The sequence below is a fragment of the Cannabis sativa genome, chromosome 4 (genome assembly GCF_029168945.1).
Source record: "Cannabis sativa cultivar Pink pepper isolate KNU-18-1 chromosome 4, ASM2916894v1, whole genome shotgun sequence".
In the NCBI taxonomy this organism is placed as follows: domain Eukaryota; kingdom Viridiplantae; phylum Streptophyta; class Magnoliopsida; order Rosales; family Cannabaceae; genus Cannabis; species Cannabis sativa.
The window spans coordinates 11641924-11661275 of NC_083604.1; the positions used below are offsets into that span (position 1 = coordinate 11641924).

Here is a 19352-nt window from a genome sequence, read left to right on the forward strand (position 1 = left end):
TTAACTATTAAGAAAAGCATATTATTAATATAATTATATATTATAAATTATAATTAATATTAATATTTATATTTCTGTCAAATATATATCTATATTATTTATTTCCCGCTATATTTTAAATTCAGTCTTTATTTCTGCACATATGTTAATATTTGTATTTATATTTCTGTCAAATATACATATTATTTATTTCCCGCTATATTTTAAATTCAGTCTTTATTTACGCAATTATATGGTAGGCACCGCCTCCTAATTTTTTCATGTTATTTTAATTTTTGTGATACTTAGTGTATGATTCGCTGGGAACGAAATTCTAAAAATCGTTTGGTAAAAAGAAAATTATTGTGGGTCGAAATTAAAAGTGAAAATTCTGACATCATGGAACCAAATCAAGTAAATGTGGAAGAAAAAACTCTTATTGATCATTTTTCTCCAATTTCTGCTAATCCACCATCATGCATTATTTTTCCTGAAACAAATGCTACACATTTTGAGCTGAAACCTTCCATAATTCAACTTTTGCCATCTTTTTATGGGTTAGGTAAAGAGGATCCATACATGCATGTAAAAGATTTTTTAGAAATTTGCTCTACTTTTAGATTTCAAAATTTTTCTGATGAATCTGTTAGGCTTAGACTTTTTCCATTCTCATTAAAAGATAAGTCTAAAGCCTGGTTAAATTCACTCCCAGCCCGATCCATTTCTACTTGGGATGAATTAGTTAATAAATTTTTGTCCAAATTTTTTCCCATGTCTAAAACGGATAATATTAGGAGAGAAATCTCCGAATTTTATCAGAAAGATCACGAAGAATTTTATGAATGTTGGGAAAGATTTAAAGATTTATTGCTAAAATGTCCACACCATGGTTTTGAAAAATGGAGATTGGTAAAATACTTTTATGATGGATTATCTCCCTCAAACCGACAAATGGTACAATCAATGCACACTGGAAAATTTTTGCAATTTAGAGGGGATGAGGCTTGGGAGTCTCTTGAGAATCTTTCTGTAAATTCTCAACAGTGGAATTGCCAAGATCCTAGATCGAAAGCTTCCAACACACCTAAGAGAGGTGGAATTTACGATGTCAAAGATGACGTAGATATTAAAACATCATTAGCAAATCTAACTAGGAGAGTTGAAGCTATGTCATTAAGTCAATCCATGAATACTCCTATACATAGGAATGAAATTTGTTCCTTATGCTATAGTACAAGTCATAGTGCCCAGTCATGTCCATCATTGCCTATATACCAAGAGGCATTTTCTGAAGAAGTAAACGCTCTTCAAACTTATGGGAAATCATCTGATAGCCCATTTTCTCAATCCTACAATCCAAATTGGAGAAATCATCCAAATTTTTCATGGAGACAGAACCAGCCTCCAATGAATCAAGGGCACCAGTACAACACGCCCAATCAGAGTCAAGCCCAACCTAATATGCCATATCCTCAACAACAAAGAAAACCATCTTTAGAGGATACACTACAACAGTTTATGCAAACCACCCAACAAGCTTTACACACAAATTCTCAATCCCTGTTAAAGCTTGAAACACAAATGGGTCAGCTTGCTACTGCTGTAGCTGAAAGGGAAAAGGGAAAACTTCCCAGTCAACCCATTCCAAATCTAAAGAGTTAGTACGAGGTAAGTACATCTAGACCTACTGAAGAAGCTAAATCAATTTCTATCCTTAGGTCTGGAAAAATTATTGAAAAACCTGATTACATACCTCAAACCGATGCTGAAATAAACAAAGACTCATTGAAAGGAAATGAAAAGAGTCAGCCTGAAAGTTCACATTCCAAAGACTCGGTTGAAGAATCGAGTCAAACCTTACCGTTCATTCCAAAAGCTCCATTCCCACAAAGATTGCTCCCGATCAAAAGAGGTAGTCAGTATGGTGACATCTTAGAGGTATTCAAACAAGTAAGTATAAATATCCCTTTCTTAGATGCCATTAAGCAAATACCTGCCTACTCTAAATTCTTGAAAGATTTGTGTACTGCAAAAAGAAACACAAATGTTCCGAAAAAGGCATTTTTAACGGAACAAGTCAGCTCCATAATTCAATATAAAAGTCTTGTTAAACACAAAGATCCGGGGTGTCCCACCATTCCTTGTATTATTGGTGATCATGTGATTAACAAAGCTTTACTTGATTTAGGAGCTAGTGTGAATTTATTGCCTTATTCTGTTTATAAGCAACTTGGTCTAGGGGAACTGAAACCAACATCTATGACACTTCAGTTAGCTGATCGTTCTGTGAAAATTCCTAGAGGTGTCATAGAAGATGTTTTGATTAAGGTAGATAAATTTTATTTTCCTGTTGATTTCATTGTTCTTGATACTCATTTTGTTGAAGACATAAGTGCTCAAATTCCGATCATTTTGGGTAGACCATTTTTAGCCACATCAAATGCAATCATCAACTGTCGTAATGGTGTTCTTAAATTATCATTTGGAAATATGACTGTTGAGTTGAATGTTTTTAATGTTGCTAATAAATCTGTTGATTGCGATGATGTATATGAGGTAAATTTTATTGATTCTGTCACACAAGATTTCATGCTAAACAAAGATAATTCTTTTGAAAATTGTGTAAGTCATTTTGGTATGAATTTTGAAAGTTCTTTTGATAGTGTAAATTCTTTGTTAGAGTCTACACCATTGATAAACACAGAAGAGTGGAACACTAAAGTTGAGTCAATTGAACCCTTTCGCCAATTAGAATCACAGTCACTCCCTGAACCACCAAAGTTAGATCTAAAGGTTTTACCTGAAGATCTAAAATATGCATTCCTAGGAGAGTCAGAAACCTTCCCTGTTATCATCGCATCTGCGTTAGACAAGAAACAAGAAGAGAAATTGGTACAAGTTCTTAAGAGTCACAAAGAAGCCATAGGGTGGACCATGGCTGACATCAAAGGAATTAGTCCTTCGGTGTGCATGCATCGAATCCATTTAGAAGAAAATGCAAAGCCATCCCGTGAGTGTCAAAGAAGGTTAAATCCAAATATGAAAGAAGTAGTGAGAGATGAAATACTTAAAACATTAGATGTGGGTATTATATACCCAATTTCTGATAGTTCATGGGTCAGTCCGATCCATGTTGTTCCTAAGAAGTCTGGAATTACTGTAGTCAAGAATGCAAACGATGAATTAATCCCCACTAAAATCCAAACTGGATGGAGAGTGTGCATTGACTATAGAAAACTGAATAGCCTCACCAGAAAAGTCCATTTTCCATTACCCTTCATTGATCAAATGCTTGAAAGATTAGCTGGTCACGAATACTACTGTTTTCTCGATGGTTACTCGGGATACAACCAAATCCCGATAGCACCCGAGGATCAAGAAAAGACCACCTTCACATGTCCTTATGGAACATTTGCTTATCGACGCATGTCTTTTGGCTTATGCAATGCACCTGCGACGTTTCAAAGGTGTATGATTGCAATTTTTTCTGATATGGTTGAACATTTTTTGGAAATCTTTATGGATGATTTTTCTATTTATGGATCTTCTTTTGATGAATGTTTACACCACCTGTCTCTTGTCTTGATTCGTTGTAAAGAAAAGAATTTAGTGCTAAATTGGGAAAAATGTCATTTTATGGTAAAACGTGGAATTGTCTTAGGACATGTGATTTCATCTGAGGGAATAGAAGTTGACAAAGCTAAAGTTGATCTTATTTCAAAACTTCCACCACCTAAAACTGTGAAAGAAATTAGATCATTCTTAGGTCACGCCGGTTTCTACCGGAGATTCATAAAAGACTTTAGCAAAATTTCACGGCCTCTGTGCCATTTACTTGGAAAAGATAATGCATTTGTTTTTGATCATGATTGTCATATTGCTTTTGAGAAATTGAAAACTATGCTAACTACTGCACCCATTATTCAACCTCCTGATTGGAACATTCCTTTTGAAATAATGTGTGATGCTTCTGATTATGCTATAGGAGCTGTCTTAGGGCAAAGAATTGATAAAATACCACATGTTATTTCCTACTCTAGCAAAACTCTAAATGATGCTCAATTAAATTATTCCACAACTGAGAAAGAATTGCTTGCTGTAGTCTTTGCCTTAGAAAAGTTTAGGTCTTATCTGTTAGGATCTAAAATAATTGTTTATTCTGATCATGCCGCTTTAAGATATCTTTTGTCAAAGAAAGATGCAAAATCACGTTTAATCCGTTGGATACTTCTTTTACAAGAGTTTGATCTAGAAATTCGTGAAAAAAAAAGGGTCTGAAAATGTTGTTGCTGATCACTTATCTAGGCTAGTTATTGAAACTAGTAAAGAGCCTACCCCTATCACCGAAACTTTTCCTGATGAACAATTGATGCATGTTTCTTCTCTGCCTTGGTATGCTGACATTGTGAATTATCTTGTTACTGGTGAAATACCATCTCACTGGTCTAAACAAGATAAAAATAAATTTTATTCTGAGGTGAAAAATTTTATCTGGGATGATCCATACTTGTTTAAATATTGTCCTGATCAGATAGCACGTAGATGTATCCCGAATTGTGATCAAACTAAAATCATATCTTTTTGTCATGATCATGCTGTGGAGGCCATTTCGGTAGTAAAAAGACCGCTTTGCAAAAATTTTACAATGTGGTTTTTATTGGCCCACAATTTTTCGTGATACATATGCATACTGTAAAGCCTGTGAACGTTGTCAAAAGTTAGGAAGTCTGTCTAGAAGAAACATGATGCCTTTAAACCCTATCTTATTATTGATGTATTTGATGTTTGGGGTATTGATTTTATGGGACCTTTTCCTAACTCGTTTGGAAATTTGTATATTCTTGTTGGAGTTGATTATGTTTCAAAATGGGTCGAAGCTGTTGCATGTCACACAAACGACCACAAAGTGGTGGTTCGTTTCTTGAAAGAAAATATTTTTTCCCGTTTTGGCACACCACGTGCTATCATTAGTGATGGAGGTACACATTTTTGTAATAAGCCATTTGCACATCTCATGAAAAATTATGGCATTACACACAAAGTCACTACACCATATCATCCTCAAACTAGTGGTCAAGTTGAAATCTCTAATAGGGAAATAAAGCACATCCTAGAAAAAACAGTCAACCCAACTAGGAAAGATTGGTCCCTGAGACTAACTGATGCTTTATGGGCATATCGTACTGCATACAAAACTCCCATTGGAATGTCACCTTACCGCCTAGTGTATGGAAAAGCCTGTCATTTACCTGTAGAGTTAGAGCATAGAGCCTTTTGGGCAATTAAACAACTGAATTTTGCTCTAGACAAAGCTGGAGAGAAAAGAAAGCTCCAATTAAATGAATTGGAAGAACTGAGAAACGATGCTTACGATTGTGCAAAAAGTTACAAAGAACGTACAAAGTTGTATCATGATAAGAACATCTTGCGAAAAGATTTCTCCACTGGTCAGAAAGTTCTTTTATACAACTCTCGCCTTCATCTGTTTCCCGGTAAGTTACGTTCTAAATGGACTGGTCCATTTACTGTTCGTACTGTTTTTCCTCACGGAGCTGTTGAAATTGAAAATTCTAAAACTGGTAACATATTCAAAGTCAATGGACAACGGTTGAAACCATTTTTAGAATTAACACCACCTGAAGTGGAGGAAACACTCCTTCACGATCCAATTTACCAAGGTTAGTGAATTCTTTCACTACTGGTCCTATCTTTAATTGCTTTCTTTATTTTCAGTATTTTAGTTTATTTTCTGTCATTTGTTTTTTAGAAAATTAACATCTATCACTGTGCATATTCTCCGTTTTTCAGTTCTCATCTCATGTTCTTATCATATACATATTTAGACATTGAGGACACTGTCTCATTTTAGTTGGGGGTACTGAGTATATTCTTGCGTTAAGTTCGATAAATTTCTTACCTTTTTGAAAATTTTGAGTCAAATTCTGCTGCTAATTATGTGAATAAATAAATATTGTGTTAGACTAGTTTATACTATATTTAGTTACTTAGATAGTAATTCCAGTAAAAATTGCACAAACCAAACATATGATTTGATTGTTTTTAACACATTTAATTGAGAAAAATCTTAAGTTAAAAGCTTTCATTTTTTTTGTGAGAAGTGAGAATTGAGAAAACGATTTTTTGAACATATATTGATCTTCTGAATTGGTAAAATCGAAATTTTTTGAAATTTGAAAATATGACAATTACTAGAGGGAAACTTTTTTTTTTAGAATTGAGCCTAATTGTAAATTTATTATCTTTATATTTTCTTATCACATGTTGCCTCTTGTTAAAAAAGAAAAAAAAAAAAAAAAAAAAAAAAAAAAAAAAAAAAAAGATATATATATTGTGGATATTTCCCTTAAAAAAAAATACATATATATCATATAAAGAGCAATATCTTACATACTATATATATATAAAAAAAAAAAAAATCAAACAAGAGCAACATTTCTCTTTCAGCGTAGCTTGGTCAAAATTCAAAATATACCAAATAAAATTTTGCTACGGTAAATAATTATTGTGGATATTGCCCTTAAAAAAAAAAATACATATATATCATATAAAGAGCAATATCTTAGTTTTAATCATTTAGCAAAGTAAAAATATATATATATATACCGGTAAAAATATATATGCATAATATATATATATATATATAGAAAAAAAATAATAATATATCATCATCAATCAAAAGAGACTTTGCTATAGTTTATTTTTCGTAAATTTTAGTCACGAAATAAAAAAAAAAAATCGTTGTTTATTTCTTTATTTTGGCTCTAGATATTGTAATGAAATCCCGAAAGTAACTTGTCATTTGAATTTTAAAATATTTTTGGTTAGCCTATCTATTGGTCAATAGTTGTTTACATTGTTCGTCCTAAAAATCTTTATCCATTTGAGCGTAAATTAATATACCTTTCCAACTCCAAGAGTGACAACCCTTCCTCTTTTCAAATATTTCAATACCTGTGAGGATTTGGAGTTGAGACTTTTTACTTTAAAGATTTTTCAATATTATCTGTGTTATGGATTAAAGCAAAGAATATGATTTGAAACACACACACACAAAATCTGGAATTATATCTATTGTAATTTTTTTTATATATAGTATTTTCTAGAGTTTACACCAATATTTTATTTTGTTTCGATTAGTCAGAGTTTGTTTGATTTGTTCATTTTGGTAATATTTTGTTATCCGCTTGAATTGCTAGGGACTAGCAATAAGCTAGTTGGGGGTTGTGTTAAATGCCAAAATATTACATATTTTATAGTATAAAAATACAAAATAAAATTAATTCTTTATAATATTTTCAAGAAATTAATGCAATATATTATTATATTGAAAATATTTTATTTAAGATTAATTTTATCTTTGTTTATAAATAATAATAGTATTTATGGCATAATAGAGAAAAAGAAATAAAAAATTAAAAAATGCATTGTTTTTATTTAAAGAAATACAAATTAATTAGATTTTTAAATAAATATTTTCATTAAAATTATTGTGATATATTTTATGTTGAAAATATTTTGTTTGGATTTAATTTTGTTTGTGTTTGAAGAAGAAAATAGCATTTATGAAAATGAAAAGAAAGAAATAAAAATGGTGAAAATATGGCCCAAAGAAGAAAAAAAAATGGCATTTTGGAAACCCAACATTTGAGCCAAAAAGCCCAAAGAATCGGCCCAAATTCCTCACCAGCAGACAGCCCCGCCACGTGGCGGTCTCCCATTCGCGCGCAGAAGCCCAGCAGGAGCCTGACCCCAGCCGCCTCTCTCTGCTCCCACGCGCGCGTGACGCGCACGGCTTCTCCTTAGCCGTGCGTGCGCGCCACTTCCCAGGCGCGCGAGTGGTTCTCCTCTGGTCCGATTCCCTTCAGCCCAAAGTAGCTTCAGCCACTTTCCACGTGGCATTCTCTCGTCTCTCCACGTGTCCACATGCATCCAATCCGACAGTGACACGTGGCACTCCGAATTAAGTTATTTTTATTACATTTTTACCCACTTGCAATTTGTAATAAGTTTAATTGCACATTAGTCCTTCTACCCTTCTATAAATAGAAGCTTAGGTTTTTAGAATTCAGTTACAGTTTCAGTTTCAGACAGAAAAATCCAGAGAAAACGCTCAGAGCGCTCAGTGTTAGTTTACCGCTTTCTTAGTTAATTTTCTTATGGGTTTCTAAGTTCCCTTATTATTAAGGAGGACGATGAAACCTAGTGTATTTAATTAAGTATTTATTTTTATTTTGATTCTCAGTACAATATATGCTTATGATTTTCGCTTCTTAAAATAATTTCTTTCATCTTTAATATCAAGTATTTTTGATAGTTAGAAATTATTTATGCTTGGTTCCATATTTTATTAAAAATAATATTCTTTGATTTTTTGTATTTACATTAAATTGTTTCACATTTAATGCTTAGAAGTTATAATTTTAAAGCGAAGGAAAATCTATTTTTTATTAGAAAATAATTGGTTTGATTACTGATTAAATTATGAGAATCAATATAAACATAAATATTTTTATATACATTAAGTGGATTCTGAACCCTTAATAATATCCTAAAATATTTCTGAAAATATCTGTTACTGTCATTTTTATCATTTAAACACTTTATTTTATTTTGTTACCAAAAACCTCACCATTTTCGGAACTAGGTTAGAGTTTTATTAGCTTAGATTAAATAAGTATTTTCTTCGATTTCACGCAATTCCCATGGGTTCGACCTCGTTCTTCACAATCTCCATACTACAATAAAGATTCGTGCGCTTGCGAGTTGATAAATGTAAAACGTACCATTTTGGTATACAACATGATTACTCTGGGGGTGGAATAGTGATTTTGGAGAAGTATAAAAACCTATCTGAAGTCTCTAAGTCTACCAGAAAGGGACTCAATGTTAAAGTTGCAAGAAAGGTACTTATTTAGTCTAAGGAAAGTTCTATATATCTTTGGCACCATTCCAAATTGCCTTAACTACTAGTGTTACTTCCTGAATAACCAAGTAGTAGTTGCCAAAGGTATAGAATCCAGTATCCCAAGAGAGTAGACATATAGAGAGGAATTTTCACATTATCAATGATTTTGTGATTAAGGAAGAGTAATGGTGGAGAAAAGGTTGTGTTTAATTCAACCTTTCAGATCCTATTACGAGGAGTTTACTACTACTACACTTGATTTGTATATCAAGGTGTTGAGATTATTTGAAATGCACATTTTGTTTTATATTAGTGCAAGTGGGAGTTTGTTGGGTTTTATGCCCTAAATAAAACTCATTTCAATATAATCAGATTTACTTACTAATATAGCTCAGAAATAACATTTAATGTTGCATGGTTCACATGATTTATTTCATGATTATATGTACATAATGTATGAATTCATCTGAAACCCTTTTCACATACTTGATCCTGTTTATTGTGCTGTCAACACATTGGAAAGTAAACATGACTATGTGAATAAATTTTCCTAGATTTATCAGACACAGGGTTTTACTGATATGATAATCTACAACAAGAGTTTACTTACATTTGGAGAAATGCTATGTTCTTTCCAGAGCATTGGTTAAAGTAAAGCTCAGGTTGGATGCATGGAGTATGCATCGGAAGGGACCGATAAGAACTTCGACTTAGATTTATTAAACTTACCGTAATATCTATTCAAGTCAATATCGCCTAGTTGATCCTAGATCAAATGATCTTAATCCTGTTATGATTAGGCTCGATCTCAAGAGGCTATTCGTGTTCTTTGATTTGTTAGTTAAGCCTACTTTTAGTTCAGGGTGATACATACATTTTGGGAACACGGTAGTGCAATTGAGTGGGAGCGCTATCATAAACATGGAATCTATAGCTGCTATCTGGCGAATAGTAAGTAAAGGATGATCTCCTTCGAGCTTGACCAAACGAAAATAAATGGTGGAGATCTCATTTCACATAAGCTGAAATATCATTTATACGGGGTTAAGTGTTTTAAGGATTAAATACATTGTAAGGTGTAACGGTAATCTAATCCCTTTACAGTGTAGATCATTCATATAGAGGATCATTGATAGAATTAGGATTATAACAATGGATAACTAATGATGTGTCTATATGGTGGAACATATAGAGCATTCCATATACTGAGAGTGCAATTCTAAATTCTATGCGTGGGTTCAACGAAGAATTAATAAGTCAGTGAATTTAGGTTATAAATTCTTGATCTGCTTATTGGAAGCTCGGTTATATAGACCCATGGTCCCCCCACTAGTTGAGATAATATTGCTTGTAAGACTCATATAATTGTTTTTGATTAGTCAATAATAATTCTCAAATTAGACCATGTCTATTTGTGAATTTTTCACTAAGTAAGGGCAAAATTGTAAAGAAAAAGTTTTAAGGGCATATTTGTTAATTATGATACTTTGTATGGTTCAATTAATAAATATGATAAATGACAATATTATTTAATAATTATTTATAGTTATTAAATAGTTAGAATTGGCATTTAAATGGTTGAATTAGAAAATTGGCGTTTTTGAGAAAATCAGATGCAGAAAAGATAAAACTGTAAAATTGCAAAAAGTGAGGCCCAAATCCACATTGCATGGCCGGCCACTTTTGTAGGGTTTTCCCTCTGATATTTTCATTATTTTAATGCCAAATAATTCAAACCTAACCCTAGTGGAATGCTATAAATAGATAGTGAAGGCTTGAGGAAAATTACACTTTTCTTCTGACTTTTCATTCAGAAAAAACTGAGCCTCTCTCTCCCTATCTTTGGCCGACCACTCCCTCTCTCTCTTCTTCCTAAAGATTTCGAAATTCTTAGTGTTAGAGTAGTGCCCACACACAGTAAGTGAATCATAGTGAGGAAGATCTTGAAGAAAGACTTTCAGCAAGAAGGAGTTTCAGCACTAAAGAATCAGAGAAAGAGATCCAGGTTCAGATATTGATAATGCTCTTCTACATAAAGGAATCAAGGGCTAGATATCTGAATGGAAGGAGTCATTATATTCTGCTGCACCCAATGTAAGGTTTACTAAACTTTATATGTGTTTATTTCATCGTTTTATAAAGTTCATATTTAGGGTGTTAATCAACATACTTGTGAGTAGATCTAAGATCCTGGTAAAATAATATCCAACAGTCAATGCTTTGTGGTCACACTGAATGAAGCTGCATATAAGTGGTTTAAAAGGATAGGATTGGGGACAATCACATCGTGGAAGCAATTTTCATTTTGAATTCCTCCTCCAACACCACGAGGCTGCACGTGATTACATAATGCATGTCACAAGTATCACCAATGTGAGGCAAGGGGAATAAGAAAGCATGCAAAACTACATCCAGAGCTTCAATGTCAGAGTTATCGAAGTAGGGAAAGTGTCCAAAGATGAACTCAAGATTACTGTAGGAGTACACATTTGTAATGGACTATGGGGAACATGCTGAAAAGATAATTGGTGGCATAGATGAGTGTTGGGTTTTGTGCCCTAAATAAAACCCATTACAATCTGATTAGTTATCAATTTAGAATTTTGAAGTGATTTATGTTAACATGTATTTTACATGTTTATGGTTTAATATACATATTTAATATATGCACAAACAAAATCAGTTAAGTCCAGAACATATATTCATTCACAATTACAGTATTGTCAATACTGTGGAATGTGATTGTGATTATATGATTCAAAAAACTAAGTCCCTGTTAATCAATGTTTTGGATTTACACTGATGTGATAATCAGCGATGAAGTATACTTACACTTGGAGTAAGTGTTATGTTCTTTCCAGGACATTGGTAAAGTATACTAGTTTCAAATGTATGGAGTATACATTGGACTGGACCGATATTGAACTTGGTCAAAGATATTATAAACTTACCGTTGTATCTTTCCAAGTCAATATCAGAAGTTGATCTTAGATTAAAAGAATCTAAATTCTGATATGCTTAGGCTCAATCTCAGGAGTGCTATTCATGTTCTTTGATTTATTAGTTAAGCCTACTTTTGGGTCAGGGTGATACGTATATTTTGGGAACATGATAGCATAACTGAGTGGGAGTACTGAACATAAATATGGAATCTATAGCTTCTACTAGTGTATAGAAGTCAAGTGATGATTCCCTTCGAGCTTAGTTAAATAGAAGTAAATGGATGAGTTCTTGTTTTAGTGACTACATATTAGATCACTAAAACATTATTTACAGGTAACTAAGTGTTTTAAGGGGCAAAATACATTGAGGGGTGAAAACGGTAAATTTATCCCATCTCGATGTAAATCATCTATATAGAGGATCTTTAATCACATTAAGATTATAACAATGGTTAAATGAGATAGCATATGTATATCGTGAAACATATAGTATGCTCTATATAAGTCTGAGAGTGCAATTCCATGTTCTAAGAGTGGATTCAACAAGGAATTAATAAGTTAGGGATTTACTTGGTAAATTCGCTTCAACTTATTGGAAGCTCAGCAATATAGATTCATGGTCCCCATTCTAGTTGAGACTATACTGTTTGTAAGACTCTATAATTGATTTATGATTAATCAATTATAATTCTAAAAGTTAGACTATGTCTAATTTAAGAATTCTCACTAAGTAAGGATGAAATCGTAAAGAAAAGGGTTTCTAGGTTTATTTATTAATGAAGAGACTTTATATGTCTAATTAATAATTATATTAAATGATAATATTATTTAATAATCTATTTTAGTTATTTAATAATTAGTTTTGGCATTTAAATGGTTAGAGTTGGAAAAATTGCATTTTTGGAGAAATAGAAATAAAATTGTGGAAACTGCAAAATCCATGTAAGGCCCATTCACACCATGGCCGACCACATGCTTTGTGTTTCCCAATTATTATTTTCATTTTTAATTGCCAAGTAATTGCTAACCTAAACCTAGCAATAATAGGAAAGTGGTGGATCACACCAAATAAGGCAGTTAATCAATTACTCAGTAAAAGAGGAAACTGTTTATTTTGGAAAGTTGAGCTTCCCTTTTCCCTATATATAGTAGCCCTCCTCTCTTCCCTTTGCACACTTTATGATACATGAAATCAAGAGAGGAAAAGAGAGAAATTTCGAAATCCTTTGTGAGAGAGAAGTGCCCACACACAGCAAACAGTACCTCAATCATAGATTGGAAGACTGTGAAGGATCACATCCAACTGAAGGATATTCGGGCTCAGATCTTGATTATACTCTGCAACAGTCAGGAATCAAGGGTTAGAGATCTGAGTGGAAGGAGACACAATATTTCGCTACCATCACTGTAAGGTTTCTTAACTTTTTATGTGTTTTATTTATCGTTTTAGAAGTTCATATTTAGGTTGTTAAATCAACATACTTGTGAGTAGATCTAAGATCCTGATAAAATAAATTTCCAACAATGATTTCTATGAGAGAGCAAAGAAGTACATCCATGTGGAGGAGGGTAACAGAGTCTTGGCGATAGATACATGTGAATGTTCTTTGGGAATCTTGTCAGACCCTTATGAGGTCTGCTAGGCGATACCGCCAACACTTATAAGCTGATACAGTCAAGCAAAAACCTCCAACCTACAACCTATAAACTTCAAATGTCCAAAAGATTCTTTAAAGTAAAGTTCTTTCTTTTTCGCCAACCAACCGTGGAAAGCATTCCTGACAATGGTGAGTCAGCATTTAATACATTGTACTAAATCAAAAAGGGCACCTAAGTTAATCTTCGAGACTTGAAAATGTACCCAAGTGCTTATGTGTTTATCTTAACAATGAAATATTAAATTTTCACTTTACATATGGTATTTATCACTCTACATATATCTGTTTGACTTATTCACTATACTTGTCAATAGACATTGTCAAACTGATTGAAGCAGCACAAAAAAAAAATAAATAAAAAAAGAAGAAAAAAAAGGAAATAGATATGCCTATGAGAGGGACACCTCTCTAAAAGGAATACCGATTTCTAGCATTCAAAACGTGCTTTAAGTGCCACAAATGTAGTAGATGGGGTTGAGCGACACCTAAGCGGTCACAAGCTCTCCTAGCTAAATAATTACACCATGTAAGGAGTTGAGAGATGCCTAAGAGGCCACAAGCTCTCCCAATAAAATGTTAAATCTTAAATTAAGGTTGAGCATAGTCTAAAGGGCCACAAGGTCCCTTACATCCAATAAGTAACAAAGAAGAGGTTGAGATTGCTCTAAGATTCTATACTCCCTCCAATAAAGTTACACTAGAAAAGAGATTAAGAAAGCCCAAGTGGCAAAAAGCTCCCTAAAAAAAAAATAAAAGTTCATAAAAGAGGTCGAGAAAACTCAAGAGGTTTAACACTCCCACCACATGACAAGTACCCACAATGAAACTGAATAGAAGTAGCTCCTAAGATCCAACACTCCCGAATAAAGGGTCATAACAAGAAGACCTCAAGGCATGAGCACCTAAAAAGGTAGCCGCAGAGCCAAAAGATGGGGTAAAGCTCATCGAAGTCAGTCAACAAGAATACTTAAAAAAATTCTTATAGACTAGGGGGCAAGTGTTAATCCCAAAAATTAGAAAGGCTAACTCTTGAGATTAGCTGACGCTTAGCTAGAAGATCAACAGACGCAAACCTAAAAGATTACTATGAATGTGTGGTTATGCATGCCTTACGAGCCCCTCGACATACAGGTCACTCGACCAACATGCATGCAAAGTCACTTGACCAACATGCATGCAAGACCACTCGGCTAGCATGCATGAAAAGTAACTCAGCTAGCATTCTTGCAATGTTACTCAGGCAGAAAGCATGCAAGGCCACTCGACCAACATGCATGCAAGGTCACTCGGCCAGCATGCATGGAAAGTCACTCAACGAACATGTATGCAAAGTCACTCATCCAGCATGCATGCAAAGTCACTCGGTCAACATGCATGCAAGGCCACTTAGCCAACATGCATGCAAGGCCACTCGGCAAGCATGTGTAACGCCCTTACTTACGTAAAATAAGATGCCATAAATAAACTGGCGTTAAGATACTAATGTTGCCTTTATTTTTTTAAAAAAAAACACTTTTCAAAACATGGGTACCCAGTTGAAAATAAAGTATTACCACTTAGGGAAAAGTAATAGAAAATTTAAACGACAACATCCTCGATAAGTTTAATAAATTAAAAAAAAAACTTTCAGCGAAAGATGGCCAAGACCACACGCAGTTACATGATCACACGAGATACACCCCATGCTGCCCAGACTCAACTTGTCACCGAAAGCTTACAGGCTTACTTATCTGCACATAGGGGGTAAATAAGGGGTGAGCTGCAAAGCCCAGTAAGGAAAAACACAATACTATGTACCAGCATTCACACATCATAGCACAAACATATACATCAAACATACAAACAACCTAATCATAAGTATAAATAGAGGCAGCCACACAAATACTGAAATACCACACACTCACACTCACAATCACACTCCAGCTTCCATACAAATCTGGAGTGTCTTACGTTCTTAACCAGAACGCAGTACCAATAACCAGTGCACCCTTACGTACACTGCCTCACTTACCACATCACCATACATGTGTGGTTTCCAACCACTTCCAAGTACCTGGAACATGATTAAACAGCCATATACAATTCATCGATAAAACACTATTTCACCGAAACTATCACATTCCACAGTTTCAATACAATTTATTCAAGCAGTCATACTAGATACTCAAACCATATAAAAAGCAAGTATAAAGTATAATTATTTTTCCTTACCTCAACTCCGCTGTAATTAACTCCTACGATACCTTCTAGGCCCTATAACAATTAGTAAAACCCTTAGTCCACTGATAAACTCAATATATTTATTACTCTTGCTGTACAGCAAGTTTAGCCTAGAATTTGACTTATAAAACGTTTGAATTAGAAGTCCTACTGTTCACAAAGTTTTTAGTTAATTGAAAGACCTTTCTAACGGTATAAAGATCATCAAAATCGGAGCTATAACCTAGGAGTTATGCATGTTTTCTCAAAACAGTTTCTTTAAAATCCTGGATCATGCCGATTTCTGAATACAGCCCAAAAATAAATGTTTATAAAATAGTTACACCCCGATCTAGACAATACTTTCTTCATAAAAAATGTAGCTATTTTTCTAAGCTTTAAAACGAGATAAAGATCTTTTAAAATGGATCAAAAGTGAGAGAGATATTGAATTTTTACTGAAGATACTTTTTCTGAAACAAAACTTAAAACGAAATACCATAACCGAGTAAAGATCCTAACTTTTGACTGGTAAGAACTCCGAACTAGGGAAAGGTTTCTTCAAAGAAAATATGGATTATTGAATTATCTTTCTAACAGTACAAGAATCGCTTGAAAATAATAGATATCGAGAGAGATATGACACTTTTACTAAGGCAATATCGAAAAGAAATTTAAAAAAAACTGTAATTCGAAAGTCAGTGTAAAACATGAATTTTTTGACATCGAAATACTCAGAATTAGGAAAGAGTTTCTTCATAAAAAATATAGATCATTAAATTATCTTTAAAACGGTACCTAGATCACTGAAAACGGACCTATGGGGAGATAGATATGATAGTTTTATGAAAGCCTATTTCTCTGAAAATGAAAATAAAAACAAGTACGAATTTTACCTGAAGATTTCGAAGACACGGAACGATGATCGGTTGATTGCTAACCCCGAAGCTCTTAAGATTAAAACAATTGATTTGGTTCAATAGAGAGAATAAAAAAAAAGAAATTGAGAGATGGTGAGAATAAAGGAATACGATACTATCTGGCTGCTAGGGTTCTAGAGTATATATGTATATAACATATCGTATAATAGGTTTAAATTTAAAAATAAATATCTAACTAATCAGATAAGATTATGCTGACTTAAATTTAAATTTTAAATTTTAAACTAACTAACTAATCTAATGCTTCACTATTTATTTATCTCACTATTTAATATATATATATCATTTTTTTTTCTAATCACACACGCACAACAACAACAACAACAACAACAACAATAATAATAATAATAATAATAATAATAATAATAAAAATAATAATAATAATAATAATAATAATAATAATAATAATTTAATTGTATCACACTTAATATACCAAATACCAATATATGTATATAAACTGGATATTACATTCTACCCTCCTTAAAGGAAATTTCGTCCTCGAAATTAGACTTACCAAAAAGTTCGGGGTACTGTTCTTTCATGTCTCCCTCCATTTCCCACGTTGCCTCCCTTTCTGAACGGTTGCTCCACAGAACTTTTACTAGAGGAATACTTTTGGACCTTAACTCCTTCGTTCCTCTCTCTATAATGCGAACTGGTCGCACTTCATAACTCAAGTCCTGCTTTAGCTCCATTCTTTCATAGTTCAGCACGTGTGATGGATCCGACACGTATTTTCGTAGCATAGAAATATGGAACACATTATGCGTCTCAGCTAATACTGGTGGCAATGCCAGTCGATAAGCTACCTGTCCCACTCTGTCCAATATCTCAAAAGGACCTATAAATCTTGGACTTAGCTTTCCTCGCTTTCCAAAACGCATAACCCCTTTCATAGGTGACACTCGAAGGAACACTTTATCACCCACTGCAAATTCCACATTCCGTCTCTTTGCGTCGGCATAACTTTTCTGGCGGCTTTGTGCAGTTACCATTCTATTTCGAATCTTTTCTACCGCTTCAGTGGCCTCTCTTACTAGGTCTGGGCCTAAGTATCGCTTTTCGCCAACCTCATCCCAGTGTAGTGGTGATCGACACTTCCTCCCATACAACATTTCATAGGGTGCCATCCCTATTGTAGATTGATAGCTATTGTTGTACGAGAACTCCATTAGTGGCAAATAGTTGCTCCAGTTACTTGGGAAATCCAACGCACAAGCTCGTAGCATGTCTTCTAGTATTTGAATAGTTCGTTCCGATTGTCCATCAGTTTGAGGATGGAATGCTGTACTCAACTTCAGTTTTGTGCCCAAAGCACTTTGCACACTTTCCCAAAACTTAGAAGTAAAAACTGAACCTCTATCAGATACAATGGTCTTTGGGACTCCGTGTAGCCTTACAATTTCTTTTACATACAGTTCAGCATATTGCTCAGCATTGTAATTAGTGCGCACAGGCAGAAAATGTGCTGATTTAGTGAGTCTGTCGATAATCACCCAGATAGAATCCTGTTGTTTGCTGTTCTTCGGTAACCCTGTCACAAAATCCATAGCAATATCTTCCCATTTCCACTCAGGAATATCAAGAGATTGCAACAGCCCCGCAGGTCTCTGGTGTTCGGCCTTAACTTGCTGGCAGGTAAGACATTTTGCTACAAATTCTGCTATATCATTTTTCATACCCGGCCACCAATACCTACCTTTCAGATCATTGTACATTTTGGTTGATCCTGGGTGTAAAGAATAGGGTGTAGTGTGCGCCTCTTGTAAGATTTTTGATTGCAACTCCGCTTTCTTAGGTACACACACCCTTGCCTTGTATAGTAGAATACCCTCTTCATTAACTGAGAAGTCCCCGGCTTTCCCATTTTGTAGTTCGACCCGCTTCTTGATTAAAAACTCATCTTGGGCTTGTTCTTCTTTGATATTCTCTAATAAATTTGATTCAATTGTGAGGTTAGCTAGCTTTCCTGTTACTAACTCTATTCCAGATCTCTCGATTTCCTGTTGCAACGACACTTTTAATGCCCTTAACAATGATAAGTTTGCATATGTGGCGTACGCTAAGTGCATCCGCCACTACATTAGCCTTTCCAGGATGGTATAGTATCTCACAATCGTAATCTTTTACCAGTTCCAACCACCGCCTCTGTCTCATGTTGAGCTCTTTCTGCGTAAAGAAGTATTTTAGGCTTTTGTGATCTGTGTATATTTCACACTTCTCTCCATAGAGGTAGTGCCTCCAGATTTTCAATGCAAAGACCAGCTCGCCGCCAACTCTAAGTCATGAGTTGGGTACCTTGTCTCATACTCCTTTAGCCGCCTAGAGGCATAGGCTACCACCTTCTCATTCTGCATCAACACACAGCTCGAGCCACTTGCTTTGATGCGTCGCAATATACTACAAATTTGTCTTTGTTAGTTGGAACACACAGGACAGGTGCTGTTATGAGTTTATCTTTCAATGTCTGAAAGCTTTCCTCACATTTATCTGTCCATGCAAATTTTTGTTGCTTTCGAGTCAAATTCGTCAATGGTGTGGCTATTTTTGAGAACCCTTCAACGAATCTCCTATAATATCCAGCTAGTCCGAGAAAACTCCGAACCTCACTTGCGGTTTTTGGTTTTGGCCAGCTCTTCACTGCTTCAATTTTCGCAGGGTCCACCTCTACCCCATCTTTGGACACTATATGGCCTAGAAACGCCAC

At 34.2% G+C, this 19352-nt stretch overlaps 1 non-coding gene and 1 pseudogene across 1 annotated transcript; one reads left to right on the forward strand and one right to left on the reverse strand.

Moving 5' to 3' along the window:
* Positions 1-464: 464 nt before the first annotated feature.
* On the forward strand, positions 465-5756 carry LOC133036662 (uncharacterized; annotated as a pseudogene).
* Positions 766-872, reverse strand: LOC115715399 (small nucleolar RNA R71). The gene has a single exon (XR_004011273.2). It is a non-coding gene; the product is annotated as a small nucleolar RNA R71 (small nucleolar RNA).
* Positions 5757-19352: the final 13596 nt, after the last annotated feature.